This window comes from Microcaecilia unicolor, chromosome 5 (assembly GCF_901765095.1).
Source record: "Microcaecilia unicolor chromosome 5, aMicUni1.1, whole genome shotgun sequence".
NCBI classification, from domain to species: domain Eukaryota; kingdom Metazoa; phylum Chordata; class Amphibia; order Gymnophiona; family Siphonopidae; genus Microcaecilia; species Microcaecilia unicolor.
In genome coordinates this window covers 271,229,957-271,250,821 of record NC_044035.1, presented here as the reverse complement: position 1 = coordinate 271,250,821, position 20,865 = coordinate 271,229,957, and the positions used below count along the sequence as shown (strand labels likewise).

At 41.7% G+C, this 20,865-nt stretch overlaps 1 long non-coding RNA gene across 2 annotated transcripts in view; it reads left to right on the top strand.

Annotated features, from left to right (window-relative positions):
• LOC115470730 overlaps positions 1 to 20,865 on the top strand; it is a 561,138-nt gene that overhangs the window by 288,225 nt on the left and 252,048 nt on the right. For both annotated transcript variants that reach the window (XR_003942231.1, XR_003942230.1), the window contains one exon: positions 14 to 148. This is a non-coding gene — a long non-coding RNA (uncharacterized LOC115470730). The remainder of the gene's footprint in view (positions 1 to 13; positions 149 to 20,865) is intronic.

Here is a 20,865-nt window from a genome sequence, read left to right as displayed (position 1 = left end):
CTCTGTCTTCCAGGTGCTGTTTCTGGATGCCGGACTAGATTAAACTAAGTGACTGGATCGTCACTGTGCCAAAAATGAGAATAAAAGTCTAGGCTTGTGTTAAGCATCTGGCATAAGTAATAAGACCTGCTCTATATGTTACTTTAAGGTAAGTAAGATGAAAGAGCAACAAATTGCTATTGAAATTTATAATACTGTTACTTGAGCATTATGATCCCTATTATTTGAAATCATCAGTTTGTAGAGTAACCAGCTGGTGCCATTGTTTTGGGATGTTCTGCTCCAGTCATGGTTACATATGCTCCTGTTCTGCCAAATCTCTCTCTCCCTCCCCCCCCCCCCCCCCCCCCCCCCGTATACTTGGATTTGCAGGTCTGCTTCTCCTACTAAAAACAGGATTAGATGTCCAAAGATTCCATGCATACAGTGGAATAAAACCACAACTGACTGTCCAGAAATACGTACATAATATGATCATATCAAACTCAATGTACTCATGTTTTGGCATATGCCTGCACCAGGAGTGAAATGTTAAAAATCTATTCTTAGTAAGCTCATATCATCATGTGTCTGCAGGTGTTTACTTAACGTAAACCATTTGCTTGCTTTGGATACAGTTCCACAAATCACACAACCACAGTATATAATACAGTCTTTATAAAGGATACTGAGGGAGCTCAGAGAATTCCTGGTGGGACCTCTTAAGGATTTATTTAATAGATCTTTAGAGATGGGAGACGTTCCTCAGGACTGGAGGTGAGTTGATGTCCCTATTCACAAAAGCGGAGTCAGGGAAGAAGTGGGAAAGTACTGGCTGATAAGCCTTATTTCGGTGGTAGGAAAAATAATGGAGTCACTGGAAGTAAAGGATAGTTAACTTTTTAGAAGGCAGCGGGTTTCAGGATCCGAGGCAACATGGCTTCACCAAAAGAAAATCCTGCCAAATGAATCTTATTCACTTCTTTGACTAGGTGACCAAAGAACTAAATGAAGGATATGCCCTAGATGTAATCTACTTGGATTTCAGCAAATTCTTTGATATGGTGCCTCACAAAAGACTCATGAATAATCTGAGAGGACTGAGTTTAGGACCCAGAGTGGTGTACTGGATAGGAAACTGGTTGACCAACAGGCGACAGAGGATGGCAGTGATGAAAACAGTAACAGAATTCAAAAATGCGTGGGATAAACAGAAAGGAATCCTGTTTAGAGGGAATGGATCCAAAGAAGCTTAGCGGAGATAAGGAAGCAACACCGGTAATTGGGATGCAAAACCAGTACTGGGCAGACTTCTACAGTCTGTGCCCTGATCGTGGCTGGATAGATTCAGATTCGGCTTCAGAAGATGGAGAACAAGGCCAGTGTTGGGCAGACTTCTATGATCTGTGCTCTCCGATTGTGGCTGAATAGATTTGGATGGGCTGGAGTAGAGCTTGTCAGGGGCTTTGATGTTAACTTCAGAAATTTTAGAACAAGAGCAGTGCTGGACAAACTTAAGCCCTGAAAATGGCAAGGAAAAAAATCAAGACCAGGTATACATATGCAGTATCACATACCATATGTAATGAGTTTATCTTGTTGGGCAGACTGTGTGGACCGTACAGGTCTTTATCTGTTGTCATCTGCTATGTTACTAGGTATTTATTATTTTAATAAATTTGTGTTTTTATCTTGTATTTTTATGAGCGCTCACGCTGCTTTTTTTTTCTGTGTTGTAAAAAGCATAGATGGTGACCTTACTGTTTAAGTGCATTCACTCTGCCGTTCCCCAGTACCTCTCCATTCTTGTCTCCCCCCTACGTTCCCCCTCGAGCACTCCGTTCTGCAGATATATCTCTCTTATACGTCCCTTTCTCCTCTACTGCTAATTCAAGACTCTGTTCCTTTTGTCTCGCTGTACCTCACGCCTGGAATAGACTTCCCGAGTCTGCACGTCTAGCCCCGTCTTTAGCCGTTTTCAAGTCCAAACTCAAATCCCACCTCTTTACCACTGCTTTTGACTCCTAACTCACCCTGTCCTTTTTCCTCACTTCTTTACTCCCTTACCCTTAATTGTCTTATCTAGATTGTAAGCTCTTTGAGCAGGGACTGTCTTTTGGGTATGGTGTACAGCGCTGCGTATGCCTTGTAGCGCTATAGAAATGATAAGTAGTAGTAGTAGTGTTTATCTTTAGGTATTCAAATTTTTTGATAACTGACATTGCAAGTATATGTCATGGTATATCAACTAATCATTTCACTTGCTACTTATTCTTAATTCCCCTGTTATATCTGTGCAAATCTGATTTAATATTTTTTCATCCGTTCAGCCCCCCCTTTTTTTTAGTAAGTAACTGGTGTTCTTGACAACCTCTCTTACATGTCAAGAATTGGGGGGGAGGGGGGAGGTTGATGGGTCATTGGTTTAATTAACAGATTTCATATAGTGCTCTGATGTATGGGTATGCAGGTAACCAACTTGCTATATGCTGAGGGTGCTGAATTGCTTGGCCTATCCCTCTTGACATGGGGTTGTTCCGGGATTTACCCCATTCCATGCAGAGAGATATAGTTCTGATTTCTATATAAAGTTTCCTAAGAAAAGCTAGACTACATGAAGTGGGCTAAAAATAGGTCTGTCTAAGCTTATCTTAAACATGGAGTGATATATTCGCCTTACAAATATATCTCCTGCATGTGAGATGGTAGGGGAGAGATCCTTGGGATGTGGCTCTCTTCTGCGACTTTTTTTTTTTGTAAATAATACGTAGAAACAAATAAAAAGGAGTGAAATTCTTCAGGATGGAGCTCCCAAAACCAGCACTAGCATGTAGCTACAAGGGGGAAAAATACTGAGGTCCAGGAATCTCCTTAGATAGCTCCAGAAGTTCCATAGAATCGAGGCCAGAACATCCTAGCATTCACTGCAGTTTTGTGAGAGTGTGAGAGCCCGGTTTTGTGTGTGTATGTATATGTGTGTGTATATATATTTCTGTATATATACATTTTTTTTAACAAAACTTTACATTTTATTTAGTTGAAGGATAGAAAGCCATACACTTTTCATAATTGGGATAGACATATTGGGCTAAATTCTATATATAGCACCATAAAAATCTGAGCGATTAAAAAATATATTCTCAATATACTCTTAAAGTCTTAAATTTCTGCATGGTATATAGAATACACTGAGCGCCTCGCCTCTTACCAAATTTGGTCATGTCCATTTAGGCCATGTTTTATTTGGCATAAATACCTGTGTCTAAATTAGGGGCAGAGCAGGTGTATTCTATAATAATGCACATAGATCTTAGAAATGCATATGCCCTGCCCATGGCTGCGTCCCCTTTTCAAATATGCAACTTAGAATTTATGAGTACCATGTTATAGAATACATTTAGTGAGTTGTGCATGTAAATTTTAATGCCAATTAGTGCTGACAATTACTTAACATCCAATTAACAGCACTGATTAGCTAGTTAACCAATTAAGGTATGTACATTGGTACAGAATATGCTTTGATTTCCGCGCAGAAATTTAGGCGTGGTATATAGTGACTTATATAGAATTGGGTGAACTGTAAATGTCTCTACCTTTTCTCATAATACAGTTCTGCTATAAATGTGTGCTTTATAATTAGTTTATTCTTAGCGTAGACAGATGTTTATGGCAAAGCACCAGGGAACAGTTTTTTTTTCTTGCAACACGAATAATTTTGCCGTTCCTGTGCCACAGCTGTCAGAAGGGAAAATATGGCTTGCTGTAAATATTTCAAGTTGAGTAGAAGTGCATTAGGTTTGCAAATTGTGGGCCAAGTACACTGATCACCTCCTCATTGTCTTCTTGACCCAGTATTTTTCATAGAATTAAGTACACATTATAGAGGTAATTTTTATAACGAGGGGCCAATATTTAAGCATGAAGAACTTACATTAGTGATCATTGGCATATAAGCATGTCTATGTCAATCTTCTGGCTACACGTTATTCTTTGTGATAGTGCCTAAATGCAATGGGGCATAGTTTGAAGGAGGGGTGTACACATAGGTGAAGTCTGGGTGCAGGGTGGAAGTGTGAATGTGCAAAACTTATAGAATACTGTAATTTAAGCACATATTTAACAATCTAGGTAGAGAGCATTTAAACCAGTTACACTAGTGTTCTATCAAGGAAAGTTGGCGTTTATTTTCTGTTATAGAATAGACTCCAGATGGCAATTCTGTAAAGGAATTACCTTTCCATTTACCTTGGAGGCAGTGCATGCACATCTGTCTTATGGATATTCATTGTGGGTATCCTGAAAACCTGACTCTGGGGTACCTCCAGGATCAGGACTGAGAACCAATGACTCACTTATATATCACAGAAGGTCTGCTGAGTTCTGTGCATTTCTGGTTCCGACATTACATAATATTGTAAATCGGCCCTCTGTGTGTAAAGATTGCACACACCAGGTCTAATTTGTCTTCAAGCACGTTCGGCATAGCTTAATATTGTCCAAGCAGGGGCGTATCTGCGTGGGGCCTCAGGGGCCTGGGCCCCCGCAGATTTCGCCCTGGACCCCCCTACCGCTGCCAACTCTCCCCCTCCGTTGCTCGCCTACCTTCGCTGGCGGGGGACCCCAACCCCCGCCAGCCGAGGTCCGCGTCCTCCTGCCGCTGCCGGCTGCTGAGGTCCTTTCATTTTTCCACTGAAGCTGGCGCTGAAAGGACCTCGGCTTGGCTGGCGGGGGTTGGGGTTCCCCCGCCAGCTGACGGAATTCTTTTAAAGGCAGCCGGCAGCGGCAGGAGGACGCGGACCTCGGCTGGCGGGGGTTGGGGTCCCCCGCCAGCGAAGGTAGGCGAGCAACGGAGGGGGAGGGTTGGCAATGGCAGCGGCTGGGGGGAGGGGGATCGGCAATGGCGGCGGCGGGGGGGGGGGGCTATAATGTGCCCCCTCACTCTGGCCCTGCCCCCCCCCCCCCTACCGCCGTAGTTCAGATACGCCCCTGTGTCCAAGTACAGCTATATAGTCTGGTTTGGGGAGAAAAGGAATCAGCTCTGCATGTTCAGACCAGAAATTCTTTTTATTTATAAAACTGTCCAGCCCAGAAAATAACATCATTCTCTTTACAAGGGAATGGTCTAAACAGAGCATGTGTACTGTATTCAGCTGTAGTCATCTGCCATCTTGTGGAGAAAGTAGCACTTGGTGTACTGCAACTGAAATGGAAGAAAAGGGAGTTTGTTAAATGGCAACCATGACTGAAAAATAACTACATGAAACTGCAGCATGTAGGGATCACTTTAAGCAAGGCTTGACAGAGGCTGGCAAGGGGGTGACATATATGGTGAAGCATACAGTGTGTGAGTGGAAAAATACCAGCTCAGAAATATACTGCATATATGTCATCCCGAGCACTTTTCAACATTTAAATTAAAATTTACAGTTTGTTGTTCTTGTCTGCCAGCCACAGAGCTGCTGTTTCATTCTTTATCTTGAGGTTGTGCAGAGTGACACTATGGAGAGGTGTATGCCTTGCAAGCAGTGCCGTCTGGCATGATTCTAGGCAAGGAGTTGGTACATTTCCTGAGTGGTTCTGATGATTGCAGTGGCAGCCATTAAAAGTATAGAGTGGCGTTTTGGAAAGGACATTGCAGTCAAAAATTAGATGTGCAAGTTAGGATATCTGAAGTTCTACCAGTTTCTTAGAGCATGATCTTCCAACATAATCTGTTGAAAAATGGAGAAGTGGACATTCATGCACTGGTTATGTGTGGCATGGACATCCATTTTAGAAAAATAGATATCTAAAATGTTAATGGTGCAAAATAGGTACGTGGGTGTCACTGTTCCCTCAAAGATGAGTGGGAGTCCTCCAACAACAGTCCTGCCAGTAGCGGGTGGGGCTTCAATATTGTGTTTTCATTCGCAAGGAGCAGGCAGGTTCCTTGGTGTCCTGCAGAACTTTCCTGTCCTTAACTATTGAAAATCTGTCAGGGCTGTATGTGGAGGATGACTGCTCAGCTTAGAGGGAACAGTGGTGGGCGTCTATGTTGGAGCACTTGAGCATCCATGTTATAATGTGGTAACATAGCTGTGCATGTGTAGGAACATAATGTCTATATGAGCCATTTTAGAAACATGAGTCGTCATATTTCCCGAAGCTGTCACAGAGCCTGGTATCCCTCACCAGTTTTGCTTTTTTGTGTGTGTGGGGGGGGGGGGGGGGGGGGGGGGGGGGAGACACACACATCAATCACTGGGGGATTAAGGGGGTGACCTCCCTTAATCTCTCAAGTAGAGCGCTGCTCAATTGGAGCATTTTTGTGACACCTGGATGTCCCAGATTTGCAACTTCCACTTGTAAGCGACATAGCTTCCTTGTGCAGCTGCCCAGTTTTACAAACCAATCCATGGAAGTGCCACCAATTAAGTAGTGAGGCCGCAATTTTGATTTGTTTTCATTTTGGAGTGGAAATGAACAACTGTAAATTAAGGACAATGATTCCTTTTAATCCCTTGTGTAAAGTCCTGGCTGAAACGTGCACTTGATTAAAATTTATGCGTGGCTCTGAGCTGCTGTAAAATCTATCAGAGATATTTTTCCCCAAAGATGTATATTCCTTTTGTGAAATGGAGAAGATACACATAAATTTTTGCCCTGCTCAAACTAGATAAGTACATAAGTATTGCCATACTGGGACAGACCAAAGGTCCATCAAACCCAGCATCCTGTTTCCAACAGTGGCCAATCCAGGTCACAAATACCTGGCGAGATCCCAAAAAGTACAAAGCATTTTATGCTGCTTATCCCAGAAATAGTGGATTTTCCCCAAATCCAATTTAATAATGGTCTATGGACTTTTCCTTTAGGAAGCCATCCAAACCTTTTTAAAACTCTGCTAAGTTAACCACCTTTACCACATTCTCTGGCAACAAATTCAGAGTTTAATTACACGTTGAGTGAAGAAAAGGTTTCTCCAATTTGTTTTAAATTTACTGCTTTGTAGCTTCATCGCATGCCCCTAGTCCTAGTATTTTTGGAAAGCTTAAACAGACTCTTCACGTCTACCCGTTCCACTCCACTCATTATTTTATAGACCTCTATCATATCTTCCCTCAGCCGTCTTTTCTCCAAGCTGAAGAGCCCTAGCCACTTTTGCTTTCCTCATAGGGAAGTCGTCCCATCCCCTTTATCATTTTCTTCGCCCTTCTCTGCATCTTTTCTAATTCCACTGTCTTTTTTGAGATGCAGCAACCAGAATTAAACACAATATTCGAGGTGCGGTCACACCATGGAGCGGTACAAAGGCATTATAACATCCTCATTTTTGTTTTCCATTCCTTTCTTAATAATACCTAAAATTCTATTTGCTTTCTTAGCCGCTGCCACACACTGAGCAGAAGGTTTCAACGTATCAATGATGACACCTAGATCCATTTCTTGGTCAGTGACTCCTAACGTGGAACCTTGCAATGACGCAGCTATAATTTGGGTTCCTCTTTCCCACATGCATCACTTTGCACTTGCTCACATTAAATGTCATCTGCCATTTAGACACCCAGTCTTCCAGTCTCGTAAGGTCCTCTTGTAAGTTTTCACAATCCTTCCGCAATTTAACGACGTTGAATAACTTTGTGTCGTCAACAAATGTAATTACCTCACTAGCTACTCCTATCTCTAGGTCATTTATAAATATGTTTAAAAGCAGCGGTCCCAGCACAGACCCCTGGGGAACCCCACTAACTACCCTTCTCAATTGAGAATACTGACCATTTAACCCTACTCTCTGTTTTCTATCTTTTAACCTGTTTTTAATCCACAATAGGACAGTACCTCCTATCCCATGACTCTCCAATTTCCTCTGGAGTCTTTCATGAGATACTTTGTCAAACGCCTTCTGAAAATCCAGATACACAATATCAACCGGCTCACCTTTGTCAACATGTTTGTTCACCCCAGATTGGTACTTGAAGTGTACTTAATGGTACCTCCTGAACACAGGCACTGCCAGTAGTTTCTGTTGGCTAGAACATAAAGTTCTAGAAGGTACATAGTGCATCAGTAAAGAGAACAAAAAAGTTGGGGATCCTGAGTACAACACCTTAAAAATCAAAAGCAAACTTTTATATCTGATTCGGGATTCCACAGGAAGCCAGTGCTCATGCCTCAGCAGAAGCGTCATATGATCAAATTTACGAGCATCATATAATAGTTTTACCGCAGTGTTTTTGCATAAGCTGCAGTCGTTTTGCAGGGCATTGCAATAATACGGGTCACCACAAAAGCATGGAGAAGGATGCGTAGTGCATCTTGAGTGATTAAGTGCTTCACTGACCGAATACGTCGTAAATGAAAAAAAAACTGGTCTTAGCCACATGAGAGATGTGTGCATGGAAGGAAAGTTTGTAGTCCAACAAGACCCTCTTCCCCAGGACCCCCAGGACCTTACCTGAAGTGTAACTGCCCCCAGCCATAATGACCATGAACTAGAAAGATGTTAGGTCATACTAAAAACTTGTTCATGTGTTTTCTGGGTGTTAAGAACTAATTTGTGCACTCTTAAGCTAAGATTCACTTTGAAGTAATTTTGTTCCGATTACTGCCAATGATGAGGGATCTACTGGAGAACTCCTGAAGGAAGCTCAAAAGGTTCAGAGAAATCATTGCACTAGAGAACTTGATATCACCTATCGGTCAAATATGAGTGAAACCAATGAAGTACTTGAGGTACTATCCCAATGTTAGCCAACCGGGATAGGAGCAGCTAATGATCTATCATATCAAAAGCTGCTGTCAAGTCAGAATGGCTGATCATGTGTTGGCCAACTTTGACTGAATGGCAACATCAGCCCTAACATAGCTGTTTCTTTATTATGATGTGGACGAAAACCGGTCTGGTGAGGTTATAATACTTGATGGGATTCTATAAAATCAGTGAGGAAATCCATAATAACTCATTCAGTTACCTTGGCAACGAACGGAAGTTGTGCAATCAGTCTATAACTGCTCACTAGGTCCTTATCTTTCAATTTAGGTCATAGGGTAGCTAGTTTCCACACAGATGGCACCAGGTACTCTGCAATGCTTGTTTGTACCATGTGGGTGATATAAGGAAGAAAGAAGGTAGCAAACTGTTTTTATCATGGAAACTGGTATGGGGTCCATTGGGGCTGTGGTAGCCTGAACTGCGTGTGGAGCATGTTCACCAGTGCAGATGATGGAGGCTGAAATGCTGTAGTAGATAGCAAGACCTGAGTACTAGGCATTAACTGAGGGGAAGCCAAAAGGGACTGCATATCCTGTTACCATGATGCATGTCTGAATAGCTTGACTACCCCCGACACTAAAGGGGCTGATAAATGTGGGTCAGAGTACGATAGGGACTTCTCCCCCCCCCCCCCCCCCCCCCCCCCCCACAAAAGCAGCATCATCTACAGAAGGACACAATGAAGCAATTTTGGAAGAGAAATGGGAGGCTTAGGTCTCCTACTGAGAGAGCTGATGTCATATTGCAGGTCAGATGGAGTGGTGAGGTCAGAGAGGATAGAAAAAAGTTTCTTGGTATTCGGGACATTACTAATCTGATCTGAGTAGTATTTGTGTCTGGCGGTGGTAACCTGACATTTATAGGAACTCGCTAGTTCTTTAAATCACAGTTTACTTTCCTCGGTCTATGCTTTCGCTAAAGTCCTGCCAAATTCCTTGCACAGACAATATGAAAATTTGCGGTCTGTACTCAATAGGGCTGATGACAGGGCACTATTAAGGTATGGACAAACTAGGCATGTACTTACAGACATTGAGAAGGTCCTGTCTCAGATGTGCTAATTCAGTAGCTCCCAGAGTAGGATTTTGCCCTGATAAATCAGTTGCTAACAGAAGGAAGAGTCAGGGCAGGGGAGCCAAAGCCATGTTGCTTGCAAAGGTTTGTCTGTTCTTCCCACTGACTGTAATTTGCATTCCAACCAGCAAGAGGAGCTGGTGAGCAGCATGTTTTACCCGTTGCCACCACCTCCACTGGTTTTCCTTCCCAGTCAAAACCACATGGGACCCTGTTTGTTGCAGTTTTAAAATATAGTGATATGATGATGGAGGGCCCAATGAGCTTGTTGCCTACAGCCCACAAAAAGGTTAATCTGCCCTGACTGGAGGAGTGCTCTGTAGCTCAGCAGGTGTATAACTAGAGCTTGAGCAGTCTGAAGAAACTTCCTACCCCTAGTAGAGTATACAGCTAGTCTTATTTCCTCTCACTTGCCTTTATTTCCTTTTCATCATGTGGCCTTTTCACTAAAATTATGATGTGCACATCTATACTACAGGGAGCGGGACGTTACTAGCCATGCTCCAACCATTGATATCACTACAGAGAAAAAGAGCAATTCTTCTTACCTTTTGTTTTCTGCCTGAAGTCACAGCAAATGGACTGAATGGCAGGCCTTTCTTGGAGTGGAGGAGTGGCCTAGTGGTTAGAGCACCAGGCTTGACATCCAGACGGCTGGTTCAAATCCCACTACTGCTCCTTGTGATCTTGGGCAAGTCACTTAACCCTCCATTGCCTGAGGTACCAACTTAGATTGTGAGCCCTCCAGAGAGAGGGAAATACCCAGTGTATCTAAATATAACTCACCTTGGGCTATTGCTGAAAAAGTTTGAGCAAAATCCAAATAAATAAATAATATATATCATCTCCTCACAACGTGATATAATAGCTGTTGTCACCAGTGCTCAAATTCCTTAAAGAAATCTGCCTGATGCCTCCTTGTGTGAGTTTTGGTGTTCTGTTTTCTCTCTCCAGGAGTCAGTATTCCTTTGAACCGAGTGGCTGATCCTCATAAAACTTTTGGTTGTAGCATGATATATTTTTATTTTTGTGTGTATTTGGCTCATAAGCTTGCCATAAAATTTTTTATATGAGCTGAATTGATTTATTGCATGATAACCCTCAAATTATAGTTCATTAAGTCAAATAGTACATATTAACATATAACATAGTAGATGATGACAGAAAAAGACCACGGTCCATCCAGTCTGCCCAACAAGATAAACTGATATGTGCTACTTTTTGTGTATACCTTACCTTGATTTTGATCTGCCGTTTTCAGGACACAGACTGTAGAAGTCTTACCCAGCACTAGCCCCACCTCCCAACCACCAGCCCCGCCTCCCCCCACCGGCTCTGCCACCTAATCTTGGCTAAGCTTCTGAGGATCCATTCCTTCTGAACAGGATTTCTTTGTTTATCCCACGCATGTTTGAATTCCATTACCTTTTTAAGATTTTTAAAACATTTTTTTATTAAAACAAATGCATGGAATGGACCCAAAAAGTGTCTGAAAATAAAGGGGAGGGGGAGCCGAACTGAAAATGTTTGTCCTTTGCACATCCCTAATTTTTACTATTTCTATTTTAAAAAAATGCCTTCTAGTTAGAGCATCAGCAACTAGTAAAGATGGGGGTGATGGAGGAGGTTGTCTATGTGTGTGCATGGGGGGGGGAGGTATGAGATTATTGCTGTTAAAAGCAGACCATTATTCTTTTGGTCTGTCCATGCTTTTTTATCTAAAGTAGCACTTTAATTTGTGCCAGAAGGTATCAACATCCTATGTTCTCACCAAGTTAGGTTCCTTGAAGCTAAAACCGAACATTCTATTAAGTTGATAATGTTAGAAAACAGGAAGCAAACACTATTTTTGCTTTCAAAGGGGGTCATAATATGAAGTAGAGATGTGATGTATTAAACAATTAAATGATAATAGGCCTAAGAACATAATGTAAGAGTAGCCATACTGGGTCAGACCAGTGGTCCATCTAGCCCAGTATCCTGTTTTCCAAACAATGGCCAAGCCAGGTCACAAGTACCTGGCAGAAACCCTACCATTAGTCATTTAAATACCTTATACGCTATCCCCCAGATTCTATATATGGTACCCAGATTTGGACACTTCTGAGATGCGCGTGCAACTTAATTGACTAACAAGCTGCTGACCATCAATAATTGGATGCTAACCGATTATTGATAATGGGGAACCAATTTAAATTTGCACACATATCTGGCTGTGTGCTATTCTGTAATGTTGGACGCCTAAATCCCATAGCGTACAACCCAAAAGGGAGTGTGGCCATGGGAGGGGTGTGGACAGGTCATGGATTTTCCAAAAGGTTGCACACAATGTTATAGAATAATGGATCTCCGTGCCCAACTTGGGCACCAGGATTTACACCAGGTTTCAGTAGGATATGTCTGGCACCCAAAGTTGAGCATGGAAACTGGCGCTTAGATGCATCCTCTAAAGGGCATGCACCCTTTATAGAATACCGCTTAGTGCCAAACATTTCTGCTGCCCATTTTCAAGCAAAGAGAGAGAAGAAAGATCTCCACAACAAAGTCCACACGGAAACAATCGCACTGGGTAGCGCTCCAAAGATAAAATGGCCTTTATTGAGAAAAATGTATTCACAGGACTCGACACGGACTGCATCAGGAGTCCATGTAAAATCTCTATCATCTAATATAAATGAATGTAAGCAAAAAAAACATGGTGCTTTGGGATCACCAAACAAAAACGCTAAATGATTCAGATTTACATGGACTTCTGATGCAGGCAGCGGTGCCGAAACACAGTCCGTGTTGAGTCCTATGAAGGGATTTTTCTCAATAAAGACCTTTTTATCTTTAGAGTGCTACCTAGTGTGACTGTTAAATTTTTTATCTCCACTGCTTCCGTGTGGCCTATTTTCAAGTGCCGTTTATACAATCCCCCCCCCCCCACCATGATAGTATCAACTGAACACCTGCTTAATTTGACCCATAGCTGACTTCTGGGTTCTCCGTTCCAGTATTCTGTGCAGCTTCCCACACAGAGAATGTCGATGCATCAAGAGCCAGCCTGAAGGTACTGTTCTAGGTATGTGGTGTACAAATACTTAGCTCCTTAAATGTCACTAACTTAAACAGCTATCTTTATAAATGATATTTATATCCTTAATATGAAATTAGAAATGGAGGATACTGTGACAAAATGCTTTCTCTCTGAGAGGGAAGCTAATACATGGAAAACCAGCCACCTATGTTGTTTCCCAACCCTGGAGGCACATCTAACTGGTTTACAGAGAGCCCCAAGCTGCCTCTTTGCCTAACAGTAGCATGGATAGTAGAAGCCAGAGCAAAGCTACATACTTGTTCTAAAATGAAGGGTGGCTTGTCCCTGATTGATCCAGGGTGAAGGGATGTTGAGGAAATGTTCCAGCTGTGACAAAGGGAAAAACCTCTCTGCCTTTCTTCTTCCTATTGTGAACTCCCCCCCCCCCCCCCCCCCCCCCAATATGCCCTAATGGTTTCCACATACCAGGAAAATGGAGAGCAATGAGAATAAATGGCACTGCTAACCCGAGGGACACTTGGTTGTTGGCATCATCACCTGAGCAATTCCAAGTGTTGGGCAGCTTTGGGGGGGGGGGGGGGGGGGGGGGGAGGGTTAGAAAGTAGGGAAGGGAGGCATCCTGTAGCTGTGTCAGCTATGTTATGGATGTCTCGGGTTATCTCAGGTCTGTCTTTTGTCTGATGACAACTTTTATTTTATGCTAGATAAGTACATCATATGCTGTTATGTGCATGAGCATTTTTCATCAATGGGTTACTTACTAATGAGGCTTTCTAGTGCCGTTAATCACAAATCTATTGTAAGGCCTGTTAATATGCGTTAAAGGTTACTAAATAATTCCCTAAGGGATCCTTGTATTAAGCTGCGGTAAGCGTTAGTGTGTGCTTACTGCATCTTAAAAAGGTTTACCATGGGGCATGCTCAGATATTCTGTGGTAAGTTTCTAATCTGTGTGCACATACCGCATACTAAATATATGTGTAATTTTTCCGTGTTGGGGGTGCAGAGTGGATGTTTCTGCATTAATCAGTTAGCGCAACTGTATTATTGCATGCTAACTCAGCGCAGGACTAGTGCAAGAGTAGCGCATGAGCCCTTACCACCTACAAAATAGGTGTCAATTTTTCTCTTGTGGTAAATTTTTTTTAATGGCTGCACGCTCATGGCTATTAAGAAGAAAAATGGAAAACAGGCCATTTTTTGTCCACAGTAAAAATGGCCGTACCGTGGCCTGAACATATGGGAAAAACCAGCATAAGAGCACGCTAAGGCCACTTCTACCACAGCCTAAGTGACCGCATACTTTTTTCTAGTGTTTAATTCGGCTTGTTGGAGATTTTGGTCCCTTCATTTTCAGCACATAATCTGTTTCATTGCACAGTTTGACTGACGCAATATGAAGAATGTTTAAGAAACAGCCTATGAGCAAACTTTTATGGAAAAGGCAATTATCTTTATTCCTTACTTTAAAATTTTATCTGCTTGCAGTCAAAGTTTGAAAACATTGTTCTAGCTTAAGTGCTCTGACAGTAGAAAATTAGGAATTGACTGCTCTGAATTTCTTTAATGTTTTGTCAAACAATTGGGCTACAAGATATGAATAAAATAGGCACATAATTTAAACATAAAAAAGATACATATACAGCATAATTATCCACATGGAAAAGACATAGTTAATTATGCATAGATGCAGCAGTCCTATTCAGAATTTTAAAATAGTTTTGCAGAATAGTACCTTATCCCTAAAGGTTATTTATTACGAAATAATTTTTAAAAAGATGAACTTATTATATCATTTTAATGTTTCCAGATAATGCTACTAATCCTGAATTGCAGAGAGCCAATTCTGAAATAAAAATATTATATTTTATAATGAAATTAATCAGTAAATTTTAATGCTCCAAATAAAATCAAGGGCAAGTCTTTTGTAAACAATAGGTAGCATAATCTACAAGGACAGAATTATACTGTTCAAACCATCAAGGCCGAACATGTGTTATGCAGAGAGCACATGTAGCCGATGTGACTGAGGCATCATTTATCAGATCATGTGGGAGATGTATATTGGCCAAAAGAGAATTTACAGTGGATATTGTCGTGCTGACTGGCACTGCTATTTCAGGAGAAGCTGATCAGTCACCCCCATGACAAGCATGAACTTAGTTATAATTACCATGAAGAAAAGCAGGAACTATGTCCGTGCTTGGAGTGGAGGAGTAGCCTAATAGTTAGTGCAGCGGACTTTGATCCTGGAGGACTGGGTTTCATTCCCACTGCAGCTCCTTGTGACTCTGGGCAAGTCACTTAACTCTCCATTGCCCCAGGTACAAATAAGTATCTGTATACACTATGCAAACCGCTTTGAATGTAGTTGCAAAAACCATAGAAAAGCGATATATCAAGTTCCATTCCCATAATGTAAGTTGTAGATCAACCATCATGCAAACTTAATTCCAATAAATGTTTGATAAACCTGGACATACTCCCTCAAACTTTATATATATATATATATTTTTTTTTTTTTTTTGCTTACATTTGTGCGCCTAAATTTCATACCCAAGATGCACATGCAAATTGGCTAACAAGCCAATCCTATATAATAGTTCTCACCTCCAACGTGACTCCGAAGCCCTGGCTGACGTCACCGTTGCCATTGTGGCCACACCCCTGGGGGTGGGGCTGACCTGGGGTGCGGGGCACATCAGGCCGGAAGGAGGAGACGAGGGAAAGGAGACACCAGATTGGCTAGCAGAGGGAAGAGGGGAGGAGCCGCGATGACAGGAGTGGCGAATCTGGACGAGTCAGGGCCGAGCCAGTGTGAGGCCAGCTGTGACGCGGAGCGCCAAAGAAAATAGCAAAACAGCCCAGCCTGCATGTGCTGGAGGCGCGCGCTGCGTGGCTACGGCAGCCCAGGCTCCGTGTTCCTCAATGGCGCCGCCTGGACAGGGGTAAGACGGAGGAAAGGAGGGAGGGACCCTGAAACTCGGAGGAAGGGAGGGCATGACCCTGGAACATGGGGGGAGGGGGGCCGACGACCCTGGAACTGGGAGGGAGAGGGGGCCCCTGGCACACACTCTCATTCTCACACAAGGCTCTCTCTCTCACAGACACACTTGCACCCAGTCTCATTCTCTCTCTGTCACACACACACACTCGCACATTCACACTCTCACACAGTCACTCTCACACACACTCTCTCAAACATATACACACTCTGAGGAAAACCTTGCTAGCGCCCATTTCATTTGTGTCAGAAACGGGCCTTTTTTTTTTTTTTTTACTAGTTATCAATAATTGGGTGCCAACAACCAATTATTGACATTAATTGGCATCCATTAAAATTTACACACATCTAGCTGCATGCTAATCTGTAAAGTATATCAACCACAATTATGCTCTGCTTCTCCAATATTTCTCGACCTTATATTATGGTAGTCAGGTTGAGAAATATTGGAGAAGCAGAACATAATTGTGGTTGATATAATGGTTAGCTCCCTTCACTGTTTAAGTGCCTATAGTGCCTTGTTAATTCTATAAAGTATGGCATGTAACTCAAAAGGGGACGTGGCCATGGGAGAGGCAGGGGTGTTCTTACAAGTTACACGTGTTCTTACAGAATACTGCTCCAGCACGCCTAACTTGGGCACCAGCATTTACACCAGGTTTCAGCAGGCATAAGTCTGAAGTCAAAAGTTATGTGTGGAGATCGGTACTATGCATGATTCTGTAAAGCCCACCCTTTACACAATTATGCTTAGCACCAATTTTTTTCTGATGCCAATTTTTGAATATATATCACCAACGGGAGTCCACCTGTATGTAACTTCCACAAATCTGTCCCAGGTATATATAAATACATTCAACAATAATACCATAGTAATACATTCAACAATAATACCATAGTAATACATTAAAAAAAAAAATATATATATATATGTAATGTGCTCAGAAATCATATATGACTTTATTAGTGTAAGCACCAATCAATATAGCTACTGTTATGTATCATCGCACATTCAGTGTCTTCCACTACTGAGAGTGGTAACTAATTTAGTATTGAATATGCAAAAGACTTTTATATCAGTACTTATCTTGCTGAAGGGTCCAGTCCCATTCCAAATGTGATGAAACAATCAATTATTACAATACAGTCTCTCACATTATGCATCCATCCATCCATCAAAGATAGTAACAGGGCATTTTTCCCCCAAATAACTCCTGACTTGGATCTAGGTTTCACCCTGAACGGCTTCTTCAGGGGGTATGAACCAACTCGGCTTGTTCCAAAAAGGCCTGTGCCCTAGGTTAGGCATAGGCCTTTTTAGCTGCATTGGGATGGCATTACTTATGGGAGTTTGCTAGAGGTGAGGATTTCAGTGACCCTAATAATTACATAGAAAGTTTCAGACATAGGGTAAAACCCCAACTTTCCAACAAACAAAAGAGAATTCTGTACAATCTTACCCCACCAGAAAGAGCGGCCATAAGAACTCTACAAACTAACGAACGCATTATCATCAAACCCGCAGACAAAGGAGGTGCAGTGGTAATTATGGACACACAAAAATACATTGAAGAGGGGCACAGACAGCTCTCAGACAATAAATACTACAGGAAACTAACTGAGGACCCCACACAGGATTATACAAAACAGCTAAAAGACCTTATCAAAACATTTCCTACACAAGCACAGTCTCATTTGAAGAAACTCATACCAAACCAGCCTTCTGTGGGCACATTCTGCATGCTATCCAAAATCCACAAACCTGGAAACCCTGGCAGACCAATCATATCAGGTAATTGGCACACTCACGGAGGAAATATCTGGATTCATAGAGGGAATTCTGAAACCTCTCATACACAAAACTAACAGCTTCATACAAGACACCACAGACTTTCTGAATAAATTGAAAAATATCTAGCAATTACCACCAAACATCCTTCTGGTCACGATGGATGTAGAATCACTATACAGCAACATTCCACATGCGGATGGCATAGCTGCATGTGGGAGCCTTCTAAAAACATCCACACTGGACCATCAATACTCACCAGAAACTATTACAAAATTAATCAAATTTATTTTAACTCGCAACTACTTCCGCTTTAACAATATCATCTATCTACAAATAATGGGCACTGCAATGGACACCAGGACAGCACCCCAATATGCAAACCTTTTTATGGCTGAGCTGGAAGAGACATTTCTGAATACATGCTAGACCAAACCTCTAAAATACTACCGGTACATCGATGACATTTTTATGATTTGGAAGGAAGGGGAAGAAACTCTGAAACAATTTTACTATTCCTTCAATACATACCATCGTACAATCGGATTCAAAATTGACTACTTCCCAGAAAAAGTGAATTTTTTGGACACCACAGTCTCAATCAGTGATGGCTGTATACAAACATCTTTATACAAGAAACCCACAGACGCAGCTACCTCCACAACTCCAGCTTCCATCCTTCACATACAAAAAGATCCATTATTTACAGCCAAGCCACAAGATACCACCGTATCTGCTCGGACCCAGGGGATAGAGACAGACACCTTGAAACCCTGACTGCATCCTTCAAACAGGCTACAACCCCAAAATAATCTCCAAGAATATTGCCTCCTCCCTCAAAACACCAGGGAAAATCTGCTACAGTACAAAGAAAAAAAAGCCACAGACAGAATCCCCCTTGTAGTGACATACAACCCAGAGCTGGAGAAACTGAGGAAAATCATAAGAGACCTACAGCCTCTACTCCAGGAAGATGAATTACTGAAAGAGATATTCCCATCCCCACCAGTACTGGCCTTCCGACAGCCACCCAACTTAAAACACAAGCTAATCAGAAGTAAACTCCCAACACAGACTGAAAAGGAAAAGAAGGGCACATTTCCCTGTAATATATCCAGCTGCAAGCTATGCCAAAACATTTCACAGGACCCCACAATCATTCACAAAGGAAAAATATTCAACATAAAGGAATCTTTCACATGCTCATTTTCCAATGTGGTATATATCATTCAGTGTAAAAAATGTAACGAAGGATGCTATATTGGAGAAACAGGCCAGATGCTTAAGACAAGATTTAATCTGCACAGACATCACATGAAGATAGCCAGTGCCATTCAGGTTCCCACCCCGGTGGGCCAGCATTTTACAAGACCAGGACACTGCACCAGTGATTTCATAGTAAGGATCCTGAAAGGTAACTTTAAAACAATACAGGAACGTAAGACCTTTGAAGTCAGAATGATTGAATATTTTGACACCCAACAAACAGGACTTAAAAAAGGATCTGGGTTTTCTAGCCCATTATAAACCATAAAATTGTATTTCTCTGTTTATCACCCCCCTCTCACCTACCCACACCCATCCTGTTAGAATATCAATGAAATGCTTTGATGTCCCCATGCATACCTCCCACCCTGTCAGACTGTCCAAGTAATGCTTGGATGTTTCACTTATATATACTATCTGCTACCACATTTGCTTATTTCCGATCTGACGAAGAAGGGCAACCTTCGAAAGCTAATCAAGAAATGTATTAAGTTATGTCCAATAAAAAAGGTATCATCTTATTTTCTTTTCCATGTTTTATTTTGTTTGATTTCTATTGATAACCTTAAGAGTGGACTAACACGGCTACCACACCTCTCTACGTAATGACCCTAATCAAATTCATAAATTTGTAGCGGCTAGGACTTGTCCAGTTATTCCTTTTGTAGTTCCTTCATAATTAGGATATTTACGGTTTTGAGTATTATAGGTGTATTATAGGTGTGTGTCGTCTTGTCTTTCTTTTCCAAAGAGATATACTCCAATCCCTCTTTATTATCATTTCTGTATTCTATGTAGTGATCTAAAAAATACTTGTTGCTGCATTTGCTTGGTGGGTGAGTTTGATGAAATATGTTGAAAACGTATCATTTCTGTGTTCAAAGGTTCTTGAAATGTGTTAATAAATAGAAATTTTTTTTAAATGTTGAGAAATAGCAGGCTTACATATAGGCATTTAGGAAATGTTTTAAGCTCCTTTTTTCTATACTTTTCACTTTTGTGCCTACCACCACCACCACCGACTGGCTTTAATTCATCAGTTTAGGCTTCACGCCATGCAATTGGCCTTAGGCCCCATTGTACATAGTAAGTCTAGGTAGGAATTGGTGTATCCAGATTGGGATGTTTACAGTTTACCTAGTAGCTTATAGAAGGCTCTGGTGAACATGGAGGCTTTTGTAAAATATGTATAAGGATACTGGTAAGTAAACTTGGCTTTGCTAGTGGTTGCATGTACAGCGAGAGACTCTTTTCAGTGTGTTTTTTTGTGTGAAATAAAGTGCGGCATCACTCGGGTTATACACATATAACTGTTGGCCCCACAACTTGCATAAATGTATTTTTGCCAGATTTCAAAAGACTGCACATAACAAGAGGAGCCAAGTGAAATAATTTTTATAGACACCACTGAAGTAAGCACAGTTGTTCCCTCAATCACTGGTGGAGAAAACCCCATGTCTAAACCATCAGGTAGCTGACAGTTATGTGTGCCTGGCAACAGGTATAAATACTGATGGGCAAATCAGAAAAAAAAAATCTATGCATCCCTCAGCATTTACACATGTAAAGAGGGTTATTGTAAAATTTCTATTTACATGTATAAAAACCACTATTTAGGAATGTAGATAAAGAAAAGGGGATGAGATTTGATATACTGCCTTTCTGTGGTTTCAGTCAATGGTTTACATATTATATACAGGTGCTTATTTTGTACCTGGGGCAATGGAGAGTTAAGTGACTTGCCAAGGGCCACAAGGAGCTGCACTAACCCTTTGGCCACTCCTCCACTCTGTAGAATAGTTCTGAAATAGCCTTCCTTATGTGTTTGTTTCTTATCCATTTGTCTGTCATATTAGAGTGTAAGCATCAGAAAGTATGTACTGTCTATTATCCTATATAATAAAACGCACCTCCAACATTCTGAAGCTGACTGCATGGCTGAGGCATTCCTGCTCTCTCTA